The 24232-nt window shown below is 41.6% G+C and overlaps 1 protein-coding gene across 2 annotated transcripts in view; it reads left to right on the top strand.

Annotated features, from left to right (window-relative positions):
• Nucleotides 1-11287: 11287 nt before the first annotated feature.
• Nucleotides 11288-24232, top strand: part of stxbp6 (syntaxin binding protein 6 (amisyn)) — a 70543-nt gene continuing 57598 nt past the window's right edge. Inside the window, exon 1 of one of the 2 annotated variants that reach the window (XM_061742886.1) lies at nucleotides 11288-11564. The gene's annotated coding sequence lies outside the window, so the exon portion shown is untranslated. The remainder of the gene's footprint in view (nucleotides 11565-24232) is intronic. The other variant, XM_061742887.1, reaches the window with a different exon arrangement.

Below are 24232 nucleotides of genomic sequence, written 5' to 3'. Positions count from 1 at the left end.
AATCATTGACACATCTCCCAGCTCTGAAGGCATATTTCCTTATAAAACTCCACCATACAACAGCAGTTTTATAAGAATAAGCAGCATTTTTTTTTTTACAATATATTTACTGTTCCTACTCTCCCTCTGTGCTGTTTACATCCACAGAAGTGGTGAAGGCAACCAACATGAAGCATAATTGCAATGATTGTTGCTTTTATTGCGTATTACACCTGTCAAATTTAAATTTGAGAGATTTTCATTCCTGGCATGTGTGATGCATCTTTCGTCAAGCACAATGATTTTGTTGCTGCTTATTTACAAAGCTTTTACCTTAGATTTAATGCATATGTAAACTGATTTATAAGATCTGCAAGACACAATCGTCTTTGAAGCATCACTTTAAGTAAGATATGTAGAGTCTCATCCAAGCAGTTTATTTAGAAAACTAGGAACTAAATAGAATAATATCGTAAAACTGGCAAGGCATTCCCGTTGCATTCACCATCCAGCAGTGAATTTAATTAAGTATTGATTCTCTTGTTTAAAGTGCAGTGAACCGCCAGTATTTTATAAAACAGGGATTCAAAGCAAGCATATCTGACATATTTAACAAAGAGACAAAGCTGCTGAGAATGATCTAAACATGAAGGTTATTACTTGTGGTCGGCCTGGCATTCAGATGATGGATGCTTAGTACGTGCTTCACATCCAATTAGAGTTGCTGTCCTTGGCAGAGAAATATTCTTTTGACTCTTGTCAAAACTGATGTGAGCAGGAGCAGTCATATGGGTAGCTGATGGGATGATTTAAAAGAAAAAAAAGAAGGGGGATCTTTCTGTGTCGGCAGTGGCTGAAGGTCAGATAGATAATTCACGTAATCTGACATATTCATCCATCCAACCCGCTTTTCTGAACCTGCTTCGTCTCGTTGCAGCGTTGCAGGGAGCGCTGGAATCTATTCCTGCAGCTTTGAGGAGAGAGCCGTCCTCGTGGAATCGTCCAATATGTCTTCTGAGCAAATCAGATTGTGCTCTTTGACAACTGTCCTCGTTGGAGAGGTTTGTGTTGTCGAAGGAAACGTGATTCTGCACAAAACGGTTTAATATATGACCCAGATTCCATAAAAGTGAGGATGCTGTAATGTAATAAGTGAATCACATAAATGCATAATATAGTATGACATAAAGTTCAGACATGGGCACCAAAAGGCTGACAAGGTAAGGGGTACTAAAAAAAAAACACCTGAAAGAACATTTTGCAACTAATTACACTAGTTGGACTCAGGTCAATGCATCGCTAAGATGTTCTCTTTTGGACCTGATCATGTCAGAATCTTATTAATCTCAACAAAATGCTCTTTAGACCTTTGTAAAACAGCTTTGGAATGATGTTCTTAAGTGTAAGATTACAAAAACTTTTGATATTTCATCATCAAGTGTATATGATATCGTCAAAGTATGTGTGTAAGGGATAAAGCCAAAGAATGGATAGTGGAGTCCTGTGATCTTCGAGTCTTCAGGCAGCGCTCCATTAAAAACAGGCATAATCCTGTCATGGAAATCAGTGCTCTGCCAGAGATGGGGATAGAAGCTTTCTCTGACAGGAGACTCTGCCAGGCGTTTCCAGCAGACCCTTACTATATGTTTGGGCTTACCGGGTCTGACTGGCATCTCCCCCACCACCAACTCACCACCAGGTGGCGATCAGTTGACAGCCCCGCTTTTCTCTTCACCAGGGTGTCCGAGACTCGGGAGAGTTTCAACCAAAACCCCAGGGGAAGCGGGGGACATTGAGTCTGAGTGGACCAAGTTCTGCACCTCCATTGTTGAGGCAACTGGCCCAACTGTGGCTGTAGGGTTGTGGGTGGCTGCCGTGGCAGCAATCCCTGAACATGCTGGTGGACACCAGTGGTTAGGGCTGCCGTCCAGCTGGCCTGTGGAGAGGTATCGGCAGGTGAAGCTCCTTGCGGCTTCAGCGGCCGCTGAGGCAAAAACAGGGGTATGGGAGGAGTTTGAAAAGGCCGTGCAGAACGACTTCCTGATGGCTTCAATGGCTTCTGGTCCACCATTTAGCAGGAGGGGGAAGCGGTGAAACACCAATACTGTGTATAGTTGGGATGTTGCACTGCTGACCTTGACTAGGGACGCTGTGAATCAGTGGAGGGAAAACCTTGAAGACCTCCTCAATCCCACCAACACTTCCTATAAGGAAGCAAAGACTTCAAACTCAGTGGTGGGTTTCTTATCTCTGGGGCTGAGGTCACAGAGGTGCTTAAGAAGCTCCTGGGGGGTAAGACACCAGGGGTGGATGAGATTTACCCTGAGTTCCTTCATTTTCTCTTGCTTTAACATATATAAAGTGGTCTCCCCTCAGCCTGCCAACCCAGAGAAGGAGGAAAGCAACCAAATTCTGCAGTGTCTGTACAGCCGCCCGGATGAGCCGTCCAGTGTGATGTGGATCTACGAGCCGTTCAGATTCTGCTCCCGTCGTTACGTAAAGACGGGCGCAATTTACATAGGTTGGCCTCCGATGCGTGAAACCACGGCCATAACTAAAGGCTGAATTAAGGTTCTGCGTTACACCAACGCAGAGCATACGCCGTTGCCGTGACGCCGTCGTGAACCCTTCGAACTTCTCCGTCACTCCATTTCGCCGCGGTGCAATACCCCCCGTGACCGCTAGGGGGTGTGTGATCTTTTCCTGAATGGTTTATCAGATTTTTCCGGTCACAGTGAATCAAAGAGATAAGGACTACTATTGTGCAAAAAAACGAAACAAAATAAATCACACATACAAGAAGAAAAGAGCGCTGAAAGTTCACGGCTGCTTCACAAACCGGAAACCGGAGATGTGTTGCTACCAAGCGAACCAATCACGGCCCTTTCCGTCTGCGTTGGTCTGTGACCTCTCGACGCGTAGTTATGATTTGTGGGAGGTGCGCGTCAGGCACGGCGTGGCGTGCGGTGTGGGGTGCGTGACGCGGCGCAACCCGCGGCGTAGGCTCGGCGTCGATTTTTGTTGCAGACCCATAATCCAGCCTTTACTCTGCCAGCCGGATCTTCCGCCATTTTTTCGTAGCGGTGTATCGCGTCATTCAGGCAGCCAATCAGCACAGAGCCTCATTATCATAGCCCCGCCCACTCAGAATCCAGCATAGATAATGAGGTTAGAGACTGGGATGCTAAAGACATGGCTCAGAGGCTGAATTTCTAATTTATTTAGCAAAAGGAATCAAAAGCTTGTTTTTAAGACATTCAAGGCCTGTTTAAAATAGGTATTAGATGCCATAATAGGTGCCCTTTAAGGTTGTGGATGTTGTGGGACTGTTTTGGTTGACACGCCAGTGCGACATCACGTGGACATCAGTGCCTCTGGATAGACCGTGGTGACGGTCTCCCTCTTTGAGAAGGGTATGCTCAAATTACAGGGGGATGGACACGCTGGAGGGACGTTGTCTCTCGGCTGGCCTGGGAACATCTTGGGATCCCCCGGATGAGCTGAGTGAAGTGGCTGGGGAGAGGGAAGTCTAACCTTTCTGCTTAGACTACTGCCCCCGCGACCCAACCTTTGATGAAGCAGAAGAAGATGGATGGAAATCAGTTTATGGGCTCAAGAACATTTCCAGAAATTCCCATCCAAACGCACAGCTCGTCATGCCACTCTCCTGTGGTCAGAACAATTCACATTTGAAATTTTCCAGACTATGGATGCCACATCCTTTAGGCCGAAAAGGAGAGGGGACCATTCATCCTGTTAACAGCGTTCAGTTCAAAATCCTGCTTATTTTAATGGTATGGGAAGGCATTAGAGTCAGGAAGGGCGGCTTTGCACACCTGGAAAGGAATATGAATGCAATAGGTTTAAGAACAACATATGCTCCTGCTCAGATAGTTTCTTTTCAGGGAAGAACGAAGCTTTCAAGGGCGACTGGTTGTACCTGGTATGGAGGCTCGCCAGACCGATCCTTATGCCAAAGTGTTCCCGGGCAGGACACTAAATCCTACATTGTGACTGAGACAGAGTGTTATCCAAGTCTGGATAAATGTCCCAACATTTTAAAGGTGTCCTCCTGTCATTAAATGCAAAATATTCAAATATATGTTGAATTAGGGTTTGTGTTTAAACGTGATACTGATGTGTGGAGGATTTAAACCCGAATTAAAGCTGCAAGCAGCGATGAACGGGCCCTCGCGCGTGCAATTTGCACCAATTAAGGTCAAGGACTCAAAACGACACCACCCACGAGTCTTTATGTCAAACCATTCAAAAGTTATGGCAGAAAATAGGAACTATCAAATATCGACCAATCAACAGAGGGGACGTTGCTAATTCACACCGATTATGGTCAAGGAATTCATTATTATGGCCGAAAATAGGAACTATGAAATATCAACCAATCAGAAGAAGGGGCGGGGCTAAGTCATTATTATGGCCGAAAATAGGAACTATGAAATATCAACCAATCAGAAGAAGGGGCGGGGCTAATTCAGGCCAATGAAGGTCGAGGACTCAATACTCAAGAGTCCGATGACACCACCCACATGTCTTTATCACAACCCGTTCAAAAGTTATGGCAGAGAAAAGTTTTCTAGGGGGCGCTGTTGAGCCATTTTGCCACGCCCATTAATGCAAACCATGAAATATCAAATTTATCGCCAGGCCAGCCTTGCATGCAAAATTTGGTGACTTTTGGGGCACGTTTAGGGGGTTAAAAAGGCCCTCCTTTCATCAGAAGAATAAATAATAAAGAATAAAGAAAGAAAGAATTCCTACAGATACAATAGGGCCTTCGCCCTGTAAGTGCTCGGGCCCTAATAATGATCTTTCAGGCAAAATAATAAGTGGGTAAGAGAGAAGACTGACAATAAAAAAGCAAGACTACAGAAAAAATATTTTAACTATGCTCCTGTGCATCAAATTTCAGTAGTAAGACCCCATTAAAAATGATATTTTATCAGATACCAGCTACAATCAATAGCAGATCTGGAGTACTTTCCTATTTCACACCACATAAAACAATTCAAAACAGTAAGTTAATCTTGATCTGAGCCTGTGGAGTGTACCAAAGAAGGGTACACACAAAACTGTCACTGCTTGATAAGTGAGAGCTAAACAATAGCCCCCCCGACACAAAGTCCAAATCCCCAAATGTGCCAAGTTTCACAGTTACCAGGAAACCACAACATAACACAGATAAGAGATCAAAACACCTTTACTGTTTGATATTGTCCCAATTAAAATGCAAGGAGAAAGAAAAATAATGTTTCATAAAAAGGGAGCTTGCTCAAAGTAAAAACTTACACTCTCTGAAGCCACATACGCACATTACTTTCCACAATGAGACACTTTTTCCTCTCATGCAGCTCCATTGACAGTGTGTGATGTGTGAGCGTTGTAGCTCCCACTGTGCGGCGAGAGCAACAGACCACATGAATTCAGTGTTTGATTAGTGCTGCAGAGACACAGAGAAAGGAGGGGGGAAAAAGAGCAGGAAAAAGGAGTGTACCGGCGAGTGTTTGAGAGTATGGCAGCCATCTGGCCATGCAGGGAGATGAAAGGCAGCCGGTGGTTGGACCAAAGGGGCTCATCCCTCCATTTCATTCCTCCGTCGTCACATCTACTGTAGGTGTTTACCTTTGACTGAGGCGCCTCTTTTCTCCAGCCGGCGCAGCTCCTGGAGACGTGTCAGACTGTAAAGATGTTTATATTTTCCAGGATTTTGGGAGGACGGGTGGAGGGTGTCCAGAGACGGGAGATAAAAGACCTAGCAGACAGGGTGGGAGAACCAGGTGGCTCTGCAAGGCCTGTATTCATGTAATTACAACAGATGACGTATTGCAATGATAAAGCACTTGCAGAGCCAATTTTAGCCCAGTCAACCCTAGGCCAGATAAGTTTATTTATTTATCTATTTTCAATAATTGAATATGTTAAAGAGCATGACAGAAATTAAATGGTGCATAGATGCATGAGACTCAAGCCTTTTAAAGTAAATTGAGGCTGGAAAAACACTTATAAATTTAAGATCTATATACATGTTTTGCTGATTTACAAATATCTATAAAATGTGCATAAAGTATCTTGAACTAGAATGCTGCAAAGAGGGTGCTGTGTTTTAAATACAGGACTTTCTCAGAAAATTAGAATATTGTGATAAAGTTCTTTATTTTCTGTAATGCAATTAAAAAAACAAAAATGTCATACATTCTGTATTCATTACAAATCAACTGAAATATTGCAAGCCTTTTATTATTTTAATATTTCTGATTATGGCTTACAGGTTAAGATTAAGATTCCCAGAATATTCTAATTTTTTTTAGATAGGATATTTTAGTTTTCTTAAGCTGTAAGCCATGATCAGCAATATTAAAATAATAAAAGGCTTGCAATATTTCAGTTGATTTGTAATGAATCCAGAATGTATGACATTTTTGTTTTTGTAATTGCATTACAGAAAATCACAATATTCTAATTTTCTGAGACAGTCCTATATTCCTTAAACAGAGATAGAATGGTTTTAATAAAGCAATACCAGAATTTACTTCATTTTGTGCCTCTTGTGTACTACCATTACAGAGTCACAACATAAAAGATGTCTGATAACACTGACTAGTCTTAGAAAAGTGTTTCCAGAAGTCTAATCTATGTCACTAATGAAAAGCTATGATTTATCAGATTTCACTGACCATACTGGAAACATCAAACCACACAAGCACAACCTTGAGGCCGTTCCAGTCTCTGTGGTGTGTCTTCCATCCAAAAGTTAACCTCAGCATTGAATTGAGCAATGAGAGTCAAGCTTTCAACATTTTTTATTGGGCAATCGGTCTTCATACTGTTAGTGAGGCTTGGAGGGCCGTACAGATCCTCCGCCTGGTTCAGTGCAAATCACCGACCAGTCTGAAACCCTGAACTCTCCAGCAGGAAGCAGTTTAGACCTCTTTCACACTCACAGCTGGTGTGTTTTCATGTATGTCTGCATCATTTCCACCACCCCCCCCTCTCTCTCTCTGGCCACTGTCTCATTTTCTTTCCACCTGGAAAAAGTGAGTCATGTCCCAGTGTTTCATGTAGGGGAGCACGGACGTGGCGTTCAGCATAACAGGGTAGGATTTGAAGCAAATGTATTTGCTAGACTGGTTAAATATTCCCCTTCACATACGGTCCTATTCTCAACGGAAAAGCCGGCTATAAATGAAAGTCTCAGGTGGTCTCGGAGGGCCGTGCAAAAACCTTTCAATTCTGAATTCCTGAAATGAAATATGTCCACGTGCAACACCAGCTGTTTGAATGGATTTTTGTAGCGTGGGATTACAAAAGAAGACGAGGTGTAATATGATGAGGGAGCGTTCATATTTTATTACTAATGTACCATCCTCAAAATGAAATTCATCTATCAGCCTTAGATTTTATTTATAGTGAATACACAAACTGGCTGATGTCTACCTTTAATATAAGCCGGTTTTATATTACAAGAGGATACGTATTGCAGCAGATAAACCATTGAAGGGGAGAAAAAAAGCCAGACAAACGCCTCCAAAGTGTTTTCAATGAAATTTTGAAGAGTGAAGGAAGCACAAATTAATTATTATAGCCACAAGAGTCATGCATTTAACATCGCCATGATGCATATTGATATCTTCAGCACACTTTAAAACATGTTGATGCTCGACTGCAAAGACCCAGAGGCAAAAAACCTCCAAAAAACAAAACAGGAGCACATTAGACATGAGCTCTTTCTCTCAGGGGGGAAGATGCAGTGTCCCGTCCCACAGAAAAGGAAGAAAGAACTCATACTGTAAACGTACCCTGATCCATCAGGAGAGGAATTAAAGCTCTCGGGGGAATGCGGTTGACTCACAACCACAACAGCAAAGCAATAGATGGACAAGAACTCACACACACAGACCCTTCACCGTGTGCGTATGTGTGTGGATTCCCAGGGAAAGATTTCCGTTGGCATGACTGCTGAAACAAAACGTGGGGGTCCCCAGAAGACCGCCTCCTACACATCTAGCGGAGAACTATTGGAAACTGTTCATAGTGCAGGCAAGTCTCAACACGTAATTCACAGAAGTGAAACCAGTTTTTTATTGCACGCAAGAAATCACAGGCACATTTTGTCACATTGCAGGGAGCCTATAATATAATCATTGATGGCTTTAATCCTCTATCCTGATAAGGGCTGGTTGATATAAAACTTATGGCTTGTTTCAGTGGTAGAAGCTTGGCTGAAGTAGTTGAGCTACTATGTTTTGATAGTGACTTAGGGAAATTTTAAATTGCCGTTCTTTCAGGCACGTTGTGGTTTGCCTACAATTATCACGTATATTTAAAGTTTGAGTCACACAGTCTGGCCTGCAAAACATGTGATTTCCCTACTACTGCAGTTATATTGCAGCATGTCATCAGAGTTTAAAGGCTCTCTTGTGAGTTCATTTAACCCTTCATGTCCTGTAAACCAGCCCAAGACATTAAAAGGGGACATATTATGAAACAAGTGCTTGTTAGCACACATTAGAGTGTCTCAGTACTAAATTAAATCTCTAACATAACATAACCCTGTCTCTTTGCCTGCGGCAGCCTCAGTTTAAATATAATCATCCAGTGAGTTGTTCAGCTTTGCAGGGTTCTGTGACATAACAAACCCGAACAGAGGACTTGCCCAACTTCCCCATTTTTAGCTCCTCCCAGTTTCACATGATGATTTGCCTGAGAAAAGGCAGTGCAAAGCTGTATGACAGTTTTCAAAAGAGGCTCACGAACAGCAAAAAATGTGCATCACCGCCACCTTGTGGTCGGCTGTGCTGTTTTTTTCAGTGAAAGTTATCGTGTGGTGTACAGTCAGTACGGTTAGATGCATCTAAATCAAGTTATTGGCAACAATCTACTGTAGCTAAGGATTAAACTGGAGTTTCAGAGAAATCCACGTATACATGCGCGAGTAGACAATCGATTATTGAATGAGATCTGTTTGACTCCGTGATGCTAGGTGGCGGCACACGCACTTTTGCGTTGGTGTTCTTATGGTTAGTTCTTTATTGTCCGTCTTCTTCTTCTCCTACTGTGTTGATATTCTGGCTTTCATGGTGTCGTCACTTCCGGAAGTGGGAGTCCCGGGACAGTCAGTAGCTCGGCTATGCGTGGGTTGCCTATACTGTACATGCCGGTAACTCAGTTTAGGACGCAATATGTGGCACTAATAGCTCAATCTCAAGAGCTTCAGTTCGGTTCGACTACAGCCCGGCTAAGGTGTAGACATGGCTTATAAAAATGTGATATCTGTCGGATTAAGGCAACAACTCGACTTTCTGTTAGTGCATGTCAACGTAATGAGCGTAATGGAGACACGGCGGCTGAAGGGGCCGAGGAGACGGTCGGCCCTGTCAGAGGTTCCTGTCGTCTGGCATGTTTACCCTGAACTATTGGAAAACGCGCCTTAAAGATGCAGTAGAAGAAAATACCACCTAAATGGAGGTAGAAGCGTATTAGACTAGTGTATAACAAACTTCATCAATCAAAATGGACCACAAGCAGCTAAAAAATGTGTGTCTTGATGCTCTAGCCTCTGTGTGTGATATTTGTTTGACATTATGTGATCTTTTGACCAAAACATGTCACCAATACTGTCATTTAGTATGAGGCTGTTTAAGTACAAAAATATGTTAGTTTAGTTTAGTTTAGTTTATTTAAGGATCCCCATTAGAAGCACACAAATGTGCCTCTAGTCTTCCTGGGGTCCTGAACATAAAAATACAGTACAGTGCAGTCATACAATAAAAAAAACGACAACAAAAACATTTTAAAAAAACAATTAAGCAGGCTGCACAGACCTAAAATGATAAAAACATACATTTGAGAGTAATACTGATAAACAGTAAAGTAAATAGAGCCAAATTAAAAATAATCAAGAGAGAACAAAGACCATCAGACAGGCTGATTGTATAACAGACTATAGGCTACCAGACACAGAACACACTCAACGGACGAACAGTATAATCCACAGAGTACAAACAAATAAACCAACATAAACGGACCGGCATAGCCACATGTGAGGACAAACTTCTCTTAGTTGGCGAGATATTTCTTGGTAAGTTTTTTGAAAGTGATTTTGTTATTTACAGTTTGTTTGATATGATGTTATTCCTGATGCTTCAGTTTTTCTAGCTACAACAAAGACCGAGCAAAGGGAAAAGGGAGCTATTGTGCTGTATCTCTGTAATATATTGACTAAAATATGCCACCAACATTTTATTAAGCAAACTGAATAAAAATCATTTTATGAAGCAAACTTCACAAAAAGATGACATTATTTGTCTCTTTTATCAGGTAGGGTTATTGTGTCTCAACAACAATTGATAGTGTCTGGAGGATACTCTGAAGATAGCCATATGAGGCGAAAGGATATAAAATACGATAATCCTTTATTTCTCCCTCAATGGGGAAACTCACTTTGTTTAGCAGCAGTACACTTAAAACACACATGCAGGGGAGGAGTAAAAAAGTAAAAAGTAAAAAATATATATAATTACAAAATATAAACAGTATATACAGTACATTGCAATGGAAGTAGAGGTAGTGCGAAAAAAAAATGTGCGTGAGGTAGACAGACAGATATTAGGTGTGAGCTGATCACTAGTGTTGGATATTATGTTTCTTCAGAATTAAAAAGGCATGCTGGTGGAGTGATACCAATTAATTTTTTCTGCTTGAGAGAATCCAGTAAAAGTTGCCGTACTCTGCAATAATAGAATACAATAGAACTTTAGTCACTTTTCACATTTCCATGAGTACAATGAAAATTTAAAAGAGCTCCCCGAGCTATCTTTAGTTCGACACTTGGGAAAAGAAAAATGTTCTCAAATATCACAAAGCGTATTACACATAGCTGTGGTGTTTGTGCAAAGTAAATATGCAAAGGCGCCACAGCTGAATAGCAGCTTATCATTAAAAAAACAAAACAAAACAGCTGTGTTTGCCTTAAGTTTTTAAAGTTTAAAAAAACTAAACATTAAAACGACATAAAAGTCGTGCTATATCACATTTCATGGCTTAACAACGGTAGCAAACATGCAGGCAGAGGCTCCAACTGGGACGGCGGGAATGGAGACTCATGGAGACGTAAACGTGGAGGCTACAGGCTGATTTATGGTCCCGCGTTACACCAACGCGACGACACGCACCGTACGGTGCGCGTCGCCGCGAACCCTACGCCGTAGGCTACGGCGTAGGCCCTGCGTCGATGTAACGCAGCTGCTCGGTGGGCGGGTTTGAGCGTCTGCTGGGGACCTGCTACTGCTTTACACACACACACACACACTGGCTCCTCACAGAAACGGCAGCAGGGGGGCGAAAACTCTCCTCCCGCCGCACAGAAACCAATAGAGAAAGAAAAAAAAGACAACAAACTATCAAAGGTGAAGTCGGCACGATGTCAAACACGGCATGCTCCCGTTTAGAGCCCAGAGACAGCTGCCAGTGAGGAAGAGCCGCGGACACAAGTGGGAGAAGAGAGGAGTGACAGACAGACAGCTGATTATTCCCGCACGTGGAAAGGGCTCGCTGGAAACCCAAACACACTGGTGAGTGCCGTCGAGCCTTACTTCTGTTTGGAAAATAACTACACGCACAAAGCTAAAAAAAAAGAGAAAAACTTTGCTTTATAGTAAAGCATGAATTATGGTTCCGCGTTAAATCGACGCAGACCCTACGGCGTACGGTGCGCGTCGCCGGGTACCCTACGCCGTAGTGTCTGCGTTGGTGTAACGCGGAACCATAAATCAGCCTTAAGTGTTTCTTCAGCAGTTCGGACTGCGTCAACAACATTTTTCTGCCACTTTGCAGCGGGATTGGAGCAAGTGCGCACCTGATGGCGTTTCGGGTTAAAACTCGCTTAACGTCGACTTATGGAGACATTTATGAGCAGTTCTCTCTTGTTGTTGAGGAGGAAAGATTAATTAAACAGTTCACCGTTATTTGCTACGCTTCAAAAGTGTCCAAAATGAGCCAGTTGTGTGAAGGTGAACAGCACCTGCTGGTGTTTTTTGGGAGGTTTTAATCAGCCTGACGTCATCTTGGGTCAAAACATAAACTAAGAATATCATTAATTCTTAATTTTCGGTCTAGACTTTGAATTTATCAGTGTTTTGAGCGACGTGTTTGCAAATATGGGGCTTGGATCAGCAAATATATTCCAGGGAAATTCCTCTCAGCCCGGAGTGGATCTGGGTGTTGTCCAACTGGAATAGCTGAGTGTTATGACAGGAGACTGTTTGCCTATAAAAGAACAACTCTCTCACACAACTATAGGGTTTAAGTGTCTGTCTGATAAGATATCCTCTTAATGCCTCGTGGCATCACGTTTCCACACGTAGAGTAATGTTACTGGCTTAATTTGGTGTTGATGAACTGTAATGTGATGCATGTAGACTGTTTACTCAGGGAAAACCAAAACATTCATTCACGCATATTAATAGTCATTTTACACATAATCAAGCAGGAATTTTCTTTCCCTAAAATATGCTGTTATTGCATACTCAATCTTTTGACCAAAGACATAATGGTAGAACTGTGTTTATAAACCATCATCTCAGGAGAACAATTCCTACCCGTCTTTTCCGTTGGGTCTCTGTGACAACATGGCACAGGGATAATAGTTTAAGTAAGATTATCGTTGGAGCCCCGGAGGGGGCACATCAGCTAACTCACTTACCTTGAACTAGTGTACCTAAATGTGCAGGAGTCCAGGGTTTAATTTACTCTGGCAGGCAGCGTGAGATAAGATCATACCTTTTCAGTGTACTTTAGTGTCCAGCTACAGTGAGGTCCTGTAAATCTTGCTCCGAGTCCTCGATGTCAGCTTGTTCTTTTGCTAGACAAAACATATCCTTGAGGCGCAGACATAAGGGAGTGTTGTTTCCAGTGGGTCAAGTAGTGAAAATGGGAGGGGAAAAAAAGCATTCAGTCATTTTTGCTGACAAAGTGACATAAATATATGCAGTCCCCAAGGAATCTGAAACTTACTGAAACATTTACTTGGTATAACAGAAGTTATCTTACCTATGCTGTGATATTATGAGTCATATAAGTGGCTATTCCTGCTTTTTCTTTATTTCACAATTTATTTGATTTTTTGATTTTGAGTTTTATTTCAGCCCATTTGGATACAACATAATACAACATAAAAATAGTTCAATATTTTAAATGGCACCGAAAAGGTATAGGCTGAAGCCAAGGCTTATTATGCCTACCTTTTTATGAACCTCTACTCAGGAGGTTTTATACAAAACAAAACTAGTAATTTGGATTCAAACATTGAAAAATAATGGATATATTGGACAAGTAACAGAGGTATCTAGACAAGAAGCAAAGACAAAAAACAAAGACAAAAACAAAACAAAAAACATACTATAAATTACAAGAAGTAATAAATTAAGTGGTTTTTGGCTAGCGCGGAGAGCAGAGGGTATGAGTAGGGTGTGTAAAAAGAATTTAACATACAAAGTGGCTTACAGGGCACCTGGTATGCATGTGGTGCTGCTTCACCAACTCCTCGGCTAAACGGCCGCGGAGAGCGGTCATGCAAACACATGCTTCAGTTCAAATTGCTACTTTCATGGTATTATTATAATATTATCATATCAATGTTTCATATTTATTTAATATTTTATTTTTGAACTTATTTTTGAATTTGATTACAGTAGTGCATAGTTTTAGTTCATTTTCTAAATTATTCCATAGCTGGACCCCCTTTATTGATATACAGTTGCTTTTAGTATTGGTCCGTGCACCCATTTTCTTAAAGAAAATGGGTTTATGGGTTATTATTTGCTCCAAGCCCATCATTCACATGCTATTTTTGTTGTTTACACTGGCATACAGTAGTGCTATTTCTTTTGCTTAATGCACGTTTACTCTTGTATTGTTAATGCCCCATGCCGTTGCCTCCGCATATAACAGAGTCTTTGTTGTAATGATTCCATCCAGAGTTTGAGACATCTGTTTATAGCTGTTTACCCAGTCCCTCTCACATGTTTTATTGCTTTAAGGTACTGGCCTATAAAAATGGAGCTCATTTGGGAGCTTGTCATGCCATTCATTGATTCACGATTAACCCACAACTCTCCTCCACTTTGTAACCTTCCTCACCAGCTGAGTCACCAAGAAAAATGAGTGGCTGCCCACATATCTTTACTGTTTTGGAGAAAAGACCAAAGTCTTGTTAAATAGGCTGCTTTAAAGGAGAGCTATATATTTTTTACAAAACCAGTCTACATTTTTTTTAAATTCATAAATTAAACATAGGTTAGACACACATTTAATATTCTTAGTTTTTTGTGGCAGTGCAGGATGTGACTTGCATACTGAGAAGATGGAAATCTTAAAGCTCATATGAAAGACATAATTTAAAGCAATAAAAAAAGAACAATGAATTTATGGGAGAAACCCAGAGGCAGAAAAATGCTCTTGATTTGATTGAATCATTTCAGATAAACTGCTGTAATACTCCTTTGAGAATAAAGTGGCCTACAAATTACAGGAGTACATCAAGGAATGGCCCATTACAGACGCTGTCATGAAAATCCAGTGAGAGAAATATTTTATTCCCTGAGTGCACATCCTAAGAGATGTCTTGCTAAGATTATGAGCTCTTCTTTTGTCTTATGTTTTTAAAATCTGCTATTTATGTCTTTGTCCTGTGGAAAACCAGCAAGTTCTTTCCTCAGATTGAAATGGAATGCTTAGTTATAAACAAATATGATACTTATGGTTTGTTGAAGTTTTTCTTTTTGTGTGTGCTTCAAAGTTAATTTGTGAAATTAGTTTGTTTGTGCTCTTATGAGATGAGATTAAATCCTAATGTATCGGATGCCGACACCCCAAAAACTACAGGTTAGATGACGAAACCCCTTACATTTCCCAACAGTAGTATTCACCATCTGTTCATGTGGTGATGTTGAATACCGCTCATTCGAAGTGACACTGTGGAATGATATCACTCCCTTGTTTTTTCATTTTGTTTTTGTTGTTGTTCAAAGTCTGTACTGAATCAAAAGTAAAAATGGAAAGACAGCACGAGTCAGATCGTATTATACATTTGACTCATCTGTGAGATAACGGTGTTGAGCAGTGTTGCACTGAAGTAAAAAAAAAATGTCTCAAGTTTCTGAAGCCATTGATTGAATGGGATGAGAGATGATCGGCTTCTACATAAGGATTTGTGGTTTATGAAGTTGGTTATCTTCCCAGATCTTTATGTTCTGTAGCTTAACATCTTCTGATTAACCTATTTGATTTTTTTCAATCATATGTCTTTAACACCAATAAGATTTAGTTCAGAGCCTTCCTACAGGTGTTTTGTCTATTATTGCTTCCCTGCTTGTTCTCTGCCGTGAGCTCACACACAGGAATTCGTAGTATAGTAGTGGACTTACCAGGAAGTGGGGAAAAAAAAAGGAAAAAAAAAGTGTTGACACACCAGTGGAGTGGATTTATTTCTTTACTGAGAAGGTTATTTCAGGAATTACACTGCCACTGTGCTCAGATGTTGCACACATGAGTCGTAAAACAGAATCTTATGGACAAAAGTGGGAAGTCATTTTTTTAATAGACTTTAAAAGAAACCCCAAAACCTTCTTTAAACCAAGATTTTTGCTCGTGACAGGATCTGTTTTACTGTTGCAGAAAAAGGGTTTTGTCATTTTTCCAAATTCCAACAAACCAAAACAACTTAAAATGGAAATTATACAGAGAGAAAGATAAACTAATGGTCATTGAATGGTGTGGTTTTGATGCTGGAAAATAAAGACAGAAAAATATTCAAACCTAAATCTAACCGTAATCCTGCAACCGAGTCTTTACCCCCATATGCTCTTTTGAAATGGTGAGTGGTACATAAATCATCTCTGCTTTCCAATAGTTTTCCGATAGTATTTATTTTGTCAACACTCTTTTAGGTATTACTCTCTCTGATTTAGTTTAAAACATACAGACACGATTTTGTAAATATTTAAAAAGATTCAGCACGCAATGCTTTAAGCAAACCAAATGGAGGATGAAATGTTTTGGGGGTAGGTGTGGGCGTTAAATGGTGTGGATCTGACAGGATGATCAAGATTTATTCTGTGATGAATCATTTATGACTCAAATGTGCCGCAAGGGGAAAAAAAAAAGAAGTAAATCAGTAATTAACCGGTGGTTAATCCACAGCCTTGAATGCGACATATTTATTTATTCTGTGACTTTAATGATCTGTTTGTCTTGACTTGGTGGGGTCGAGGGGCCAAAGGCTGATTTATACTCCTGCATCAACGCTACACTGGAGCCTACACTGGAGCCTACACCGTTGCGTGCACACCAACACTGTAGCTATGGTGTAGCCTGACTTGCAGCTTTCTCCAAATGAATACATGTCACGTAGGTGGACTGTAAGAAACGTGGATCATGGATTTATTCTTTGTCTTCAATGTCCCGCTGCTTTTTCTTCTTTGTCGTTTTCAAGTCAGTTGTTTAAGCGGTAGTTGGGTGCAGTGCTTGTAAAAACAGGCGCTTAACATTTATCAGCTCCAAATTGCATCAGATATACTATGTTTGCTCCATCGCTGTCTGAGCTACGTACAGGTAGAGAAAACAAAAGGAAACTTGGCACTGTGATCTACGGTTCTGCAGAAGGAGAATCTACATTGCAGCCTAGCAGCTGGTCATGTAATTACAAAGTGACGCAAGCAATAACATAACACGTATAAATGTTGTACGCACCCCTGCGTAGCCTACATGCAAAGCTGCAGTGCAGAAGTATAAATCAGGTTTTACTTAAAGAGCAAAGAAGCATGAAAATATTTCTTATCGTGGTCTCTTTGTGGTTGAAAATGGTGATAGTAAGCTCTCAAAGCTAAAATGCGTGTTACAATTTCACTTTTAACTATTCAGCAGCAAACATTTAAGCTGTTGTGTAGAGCAATACCGCCTCTGACTTCTTTGGGGTAGTCTGTCAGCCCCTGGCGTAAGACTCAACAAAGTGCACCTCCAGTGGGACAAAGTTTCAACCCATCAGATCTGTATGCTCCCATGTGGTCAGAAGTAGTATTGCGACGTAAGGTTGGCTCTAACAGTTGTCTACAGACCATTTCTTAACAAATTATACTGGTGGATTGAAGAGTTGCAAATCTATGAGATGAACCTTGAATGTGAAACTTAATTTGAAAATGTCAAGATGCTTGCACGTTGTTTGTAAATATCCTCTTCCCTGGAGCCAGGAAGATGTTGCCTTGAAGATAAAGCAGCTGAATTACTGTATCGGTCCTAAAAGTTACAAAGAGCTCCATATTAAACTTCAAGTTTTCTGTAAAGTTACTGTCTAATGCACAACTTTTCTACATTACAATTTAATAGAGTAAGCCCAAACTTCTGAGAGTTTGGCCATGACTGAAGAGGAGGATGTAAACACGTCATCTGGAAGTTTTGTCATCTGGGTCTTTGAAATAAGTTTGTTTGATAAATTTCATTGGAGTACTTTATCAGTCAGCCCGGACCCAAAATCAGTTTAGCACTGGTTCTGCATTAAAGGCCCCAAACTATTTTTCTTTCTGAAATGGTAGGGCAAGTGCATGCACTTGCATAAGTTGTAGTCTTGAACTATGTGTCACTTTCTCTGCCTCTGCATTTTTCTTCGTTCGTTTCTGTTCACTCAGAGAAATTTTCATACCAGACTTGAGCACCAGCGTAAAACATCATACCAGATTACAGTTTTTTTTTGTATCACCAGAGGAAAACTAAATGCACACAGCCAGGTCAACAAATCAGTGTATCATGTGCCTGTCGTTTGGCTCGCCTTCCTCTGTTCTTGCTTCTGCTCCTCCTGCTTCTGAGGCTGGTTGCTCTTATTTGTGAACTCGGGCTGGAGAGCTCGGGCTGCAGAGCTCGGGCTGGAGAGCTCGGGCTGCAGAGCTCGGGCTGCAGAGCTCGGGCTGCAGAGCTCGGGGCTGGAGAGCTGGGGCTGGAGAGCTCGGGCTGCAGAGCTCGGGCTGCAGAGCTCGGGCTGCAGAGCTCGGGCTGCAGAGCTCGGGCTGGAGAGCTGGGGCTGGAGAGCTCGGGCTGGAGAGCTCGGGCTGCAGAGCTCGGGCTGCAGAGCTCGGGGCTGCAGAGCTCGGGGCTGGAGAGCTGGGGCTGGAGAGCTGGGGCTGCAGAGCTCGGGCTGGAGAGCTCGGGCTGCAGAGCAGGCCTGTGTTGGCGCTCAAACAAGTGACCGTGCAGGCTACTGCAAAGACCCATCTCCCAGGAGAGCAGTAAGCACTCACTGAACACATTCCACATAAACGCAGTAAGCAGGAGGGGAGTAAAGGAACAGACTGAAACTGTTCTGCTCCTTTGACTTAGTAGTACACAGCCAGAGTTTAATGAAGTATTTTGAAAGGTGTTCGTGTAAAAATGGGGTGATAAGCAGGCGTTGGGTAATTGGGCATTGCTTTCATTTCCATGGCAGCTCCTTGGCTGCGACTGGTCTTCCCTGAACTGGCACGTGCCTTTCCAAAATCAAACCATAAGCTGTACACTACCTACCTTCTTTGTAAAAGACTCTGAATTGATAGTTCCCTCCACAGTGTAAAGTGGATATTTATGACAGTCATCTTGTTGTCTGGTTGACATGGAAGCATCTATGCAGGTAAACGTGAAAACTAATGATTCAAAGTTGACTTTAGTACTATGGAAAAAGCTTTTGATCCTCTGAGGTTGTAGCGTCCATGTCTTTTTGAGTTCTCCCATGTCTGGCGCTTTTATTCTAGTACCTACTCAGCGCGACTCGACTCGTCACGCCTCCACTCGCCTCCACTCGCCTCGTCCTCGTTTGTTTCTAGACACCCAGATCAGAAGTAGGCGGGTTGGAGCGAAGCTGCTGTGACGTATTTGATTGTGTGATCTAAACGAAGACACTAAATATGTAGAACATGGAGGAGATGATATATATGTCAAAGTCAAAGTCGAAGTAGTTTTATTATCGGTTCATCACATGTAAGACATACAAGGAATCGAGAGGATGTTTCCCACTTCCCTCGGTGAAACATATAAAGTGCGAAAGGCGCAGGCACAACAGATAGACAGACATTCTTAAAAAGTTCACATAAATAAATACAACACAACACAAACATTTACTAGAGCCGAGATGAGTGCAAAAGGCAATTTTTGTAAAAAAAAAAGAAACATATTTGGGTATTGTGTGCAGTATTTGAACTAGGGTTGCAAAGGGGTGGAAAATGTCCGGTAAATTTCCGGAAACTTGCCGGAAACTTTCCATGGGAAGTTAGGCTGGGGAATTTTGGAAATATTCCAAATTGGAAACTTTCCATGGGAATTATGGGAATTATTGGGAATTTATGGGAATTTATGGGAATTAACTGGAAATTGGGGGTAATTTAAACAAACTGTATCATATCCAAACATAAATGTAAATATTTATTTTGTCATAAGCAGATATCCATGCAAGATAATACAAAAACATGACATTTCAACAGATTTATTTGAGTAGAACTTTAGTTTTTATTCTTGTATGAACAATTATTTTAATGAACAACAAAAACATGAATGTTGAGTAAATACTAACTCACCCCACTCCCCCACCCAATCAAAAAGTAAGCTGTGTGCATGTGATGGAGGAATGCACAGTGCCTGTAGGGGGCGTGGCCTCAATAGCCCTGCAGTAAGCAATGTGCTGTGTGCATGTGATTGAGGAGTGTACTTGCATTAAATCTGGTTGTTTTAGCCAAGACTATGCTACAATATATTTCCCCCAACTATATTTAAGTTCCCTGTTAAGGGCCAACCTTCAATTCTGTAAATTTCTTATTTATTCCCGTTAATTCCCATATATTCCCGTTAATTCCCATGGAAAGTTTCCAACTTTGAAAATTCCTGGAATTTTGCAACCCTAATTTGAACAGTAAATTAAAGTGAATTAAAGTGACACAGTGGTGATATTAAAAGAGACATTTGTTTCGTAGTCCTGAGTGTTCATGGGGGAGGAATTTCAGTTCAGTTCCCTGTCGGTCTGGAGGAACTGGATGGGGGGAGTGAGTGGAGAGAATTTAGCTTCCTGACCGCTTGGTATGCAAAGCTGTTTCTGAGTCTGGTGGTGCGGCAACGGAGGCTCCTGTACCTTCTACCTGAGGGTAGGAGGCTGAACAGACTGTGTGCGGGGTGGCTGGTGTTGCTCGCAATCGAGATGGCTTTCCGGGTGAGGCGGGTGGTGTAAGTGTCTTTCAAGGAAGGGAGTGGGGCACCTATGATCTTCCCAGCTGTGTTCACTATGCGTTGCAGTGCTTTCTTGCTGTATTCGGTGCTGCTGGGTCTGTGACTTGTGTTCGATATCAAGTTAAGTTTTTTTGTTTGTTTGTGTCGGCGCTGCTGAGAAATCAGCTGGGAGCCTTGAGTGGCTGAGAGGTGACAGAACTCCTGGTAGACCTGGTCGTTCCTTATCGCCCGTCTAGATCCCTTTTTAATTCTCTCCTCAGCCACCAGGTTTATGAACATCTGCACCTCAGAGTTGGATCACCAAACAGACGTTTGCGCTGCCATTGCCTGTTGAATAAAATCGCTGCGAGCCACGAGTCTCTCTCGCGCTGATTCCCGCCTCCTGACTCAAAAGTCTGACGGCCCAATCGGTGGCGTGTATTGTGATGACGTCAGATACAGGGCCGACTCAGCACGTTTATATATAGATAATAGAATAGATACAAAAAAAGTATCTCCACCTCCACCCGCCTCGACCCGTAGTGTAAAAGCGCAAAATGGGGGCGTGGCGATTAAAGTCGCGCTGAGTAGGTACTAGTGTAAAAGCGCCATTATGGCTTTAGAAGCTGACGTGCCACAGCACATCTCAGTCCTTTTTAAGCCAACTCCATGTGATATCCAAACAACCGGAGAACAGTTTCACTTTATACGTGGCGTCTTACTTTCTTGAAAGCTCTAAATGGAACATCATGCTTTAGGCAGGGAGTTAAGTGCAAAACCATTGTGAACTTAGTCTTGTGGAAAACTTTGCATCTGTTTGTTTACTGAACTTCTGGGATGTTCAGGATCATTGAAATTCCATAGAAAGGCGTGTTTCTTCGCCTCTTTAATTAGTTTCCACACACTCTGGACTGAGGTTTTTGTTTAGTGGGAGGGCTTGGATTGCTGAACATGGAGGAAGGAGGATCGACTGCGATGAAGAGATGATATTCAATAAGGTGTCTGTTTTTAAAATCAGAGTTAATAATATATAATTACAAGTACTACCTATATCAATGATATCACTTGTGTATACTTTTATACACAAGTGATACTTTTCTATTGATCAGTTATTCCAGATTGCCTGCGAGTGTGCACGCCTTCTCTATCAATGGCAGTAATACTGAGGCCCATTATGTTTTTAATTCTGATGAAAAAGGGTAAGAACTTTTAAGGGGAAATGTATAAGATATTGAACAGTATCAAGCTGCCTGGTTTTCCTGCACTGAAAATAAACACGTTTCTCTTGGCCATGAAGCCTCTCACTAATAAGCCTCATGGATCTGTTTTCTGTAGATGCAAGCACCTTTTTCAAGGGCTCCAAGATCATTTTTGCTGTGAGTTTTGGTTCATTTTGTTTTCAAATGAGATTTGGTTGCTCTAAAGCCAAATCCTGTAGTTTTGCAAGGGTCCCTTCAGACTTCAGTTTGCTTCCCTGCTGGGATTCACTTGATGAGTTTGCAAACTTGTGCAATTTTCCTCTTGGTTTGTTTTGTTTTCACACAGGCATAAACCCCTTCGTACCTTAATGCATTACTTCAAACCAACTAAAAATATCCTCCCAGCACGCTGGTCAGCCGTGTTTGCCAAGGGAACAAAATATTCTAATAGAATCTTGTGATGTACTACTCACTTTGCAACACAGTGAACATGAATTCTGTGTTTTTGTTTTCATCCTGATGATTCCTTTTACTGCTTTTTAATTAGTTTTTTTGCCAAAAACCAGTTCTGAGACCTGTTCTCAGAGCCACTTCACTTAAAAGTGGAACAGTAAAGGCTTTATAGAAGTGGTACTATTTAGTGAATTACATATTGTAACAACGACTGAGACAGTGATGGCAGACTTTCAATCAACTAAGTTTGAGGATAAGGAAGTTGTTTTGCACAGTCATGTTCTCCTGCAGCCTTTTGCTTTTGAATGTCACAGTTTGTGCTTCTGTTTAGCTTCAAAGTGTGCATTTTAAAGATCGCTACAGTATTTATGGGCCGTTTTGGCATCAGTAAGGTGAACTGTGGTTGCAAGCCCCTGTGCGTCTTTACTGAATGTGTGCGCCTGAGGCTTGATTAACTTCCATAAGCCTCATGAGAGCGTTTAACTCCAAATAACGCACTTCTTTAAAACTGCCTCCTGTTCTTGGGGACAATATGACTTTCCCAGACCCCACAGGCTTCACTGTTGTGCCCCTCTTCACATGTTTCCAGTCTGGATAAAAATACTTTCAAGATGTTGGCTGTAATAATAGAAACATGGTTGCGGTTCTGTGTCTGTGTTATTTATCAGTACAATTCACAGCTTCAGCTGAAGTCATGTCTGGGAGCAGCGTTACTTCCAAGGAAATCAGGTCAAATTTACACACAACCTTTTGACATTGTAATGACAAAGTTTGGGTCTTGCCATCATGAGTTAAAACCGTTTCCTCTAACATTTAAGCTTATTAATGTACTGAAGATAAGTTGGGCTATTCAGACAGCTTCATCAACAGATCAGCCTGCCTCCTCAATATGAAGTGTGCATATTTTACTTCAAAAATGTTACTGCATCTGAACTTACAGATCAATAACTCATAAATGAAACCTTGTTCAATTGCAGATTATACAAGCTTAGAATGGTAACTGGACAACGTGTTGCAGCCTAGTTTTAACCTAAGGAGCCTTCTGAATTGAAACAACTTTGGACTTTGCAGAGGGCAGTGAGAGAGTGATCAGGGATTGTCTGCAAACTGCAGTGGAGTGGTATTGGTTAGGTATATAATCTGTGGTCCCTGATCCACAGCAAGCATGACACCGATGGTCCGCATTGAATCAGCCCATATGAACATGGTCATCCATCAGCCATCGTGACATACTTTTTTTCTTATTGTACTTTCATTTTGTCTTATTGCACTTTTTCTTGTGTTAAATGTATTTTACATTAAAAAGGGCAACACGGTGGCTAAGTGGTTAGCACTGTTGCCTCATAACAAGAAAGGTTCCTGGCTAAACTCCTCGACAAGAGTCTTTGTGTGTGGAGTCTACATGTTCTCCCCGTGCTTGCGTGCATTTTCTCTCCGGCTTTATGTTCACATGTGTGACTAAATATGAGACTGGAATACATGCATAACTTAATTTGATTATTATCTTATTTTTTCATGTTTATTATTTATCTTTTGTGCTATTTCCTCAGTTTGGTGCAAACGTTCACTCGATCATGACCTGTTTATTTTTGTGGTAAAGATAGCTCCTAATGACCTTGGTTATTTGGGGTCATTGCCTTCTTGCAGAGCAGAATTCAGACTAATTAAACGCCTCCCCAGTGGTATTGCGTGATAAGTTTCTGCCTGTATCTCAGCACTAAGGACTTTGTTAATCTTGACCGAATCCTGAACTCTTTTCTGAAATGCACTCTGAAATTTGCAAGGAACCACTGCTATGCTTTGCATGCAGTGAAGCATATCGGTACTAATTATTGTCCAGAGTACCCGCTGATTTTAAATAAAAGCACTCTAGTTCCTATCTTTTCTTGCATAGTTGAGTTGGTTGGCTTTGTTTCCACACCAGAGGTTTGGCCTCTTGGCTAATTCTCCTATAAAGACCCCTCCTGAGCAGACCTCTGCAGACAGATGGTGGGTTTACTTGCTTCCCACAGGTTTCTGCTTTGTCTGAGCCGATGGAACTGTTGCACAGCTTCTATTTTAGAAGATAAGTAAAGAAATTGTGTCTTTCATCTTATGCTCTAAATTTCTTTTGGTGGGCCACTACTGTACGTCTGCAGTCCATTTCAAATAAACGGACAAAGACGTCAGATTCTTTGTGCTTCTTCAAGAGTTTGCGGCAGCATGTCCCTTGGCTGCTTTAAAACCATTTCCTGGGCGAGGTGTTGCTGATGCAGTACAACTACCGCGTTTGTTGTTGCTCTGGTCAGTACAGCACGGTGTATGACCGGTAACATGAAACCGACTTCCACAGCTTTCACCTGGCCGTCCCAGCTTTAAGCCTCTGATTCATTAAT

This window comes from Cololabis saira, chromosome 16 (assembly GCF_033807715.1).
Source record: "Cololabis saira isolate AMF1-May2022 chromosome 16, fColSai1.1, whole genome shotgun sequence".
NCBI lineage: Eukaryota > Metazoa > Chordata > Actinopteri > Beloniformes > Belonidae > Cololabis > Cololabis saira.
Note: the sequence above shows the minus strand (reverse complement) of the source record. Positions and strands in the feature narration are given on the sequence as shown.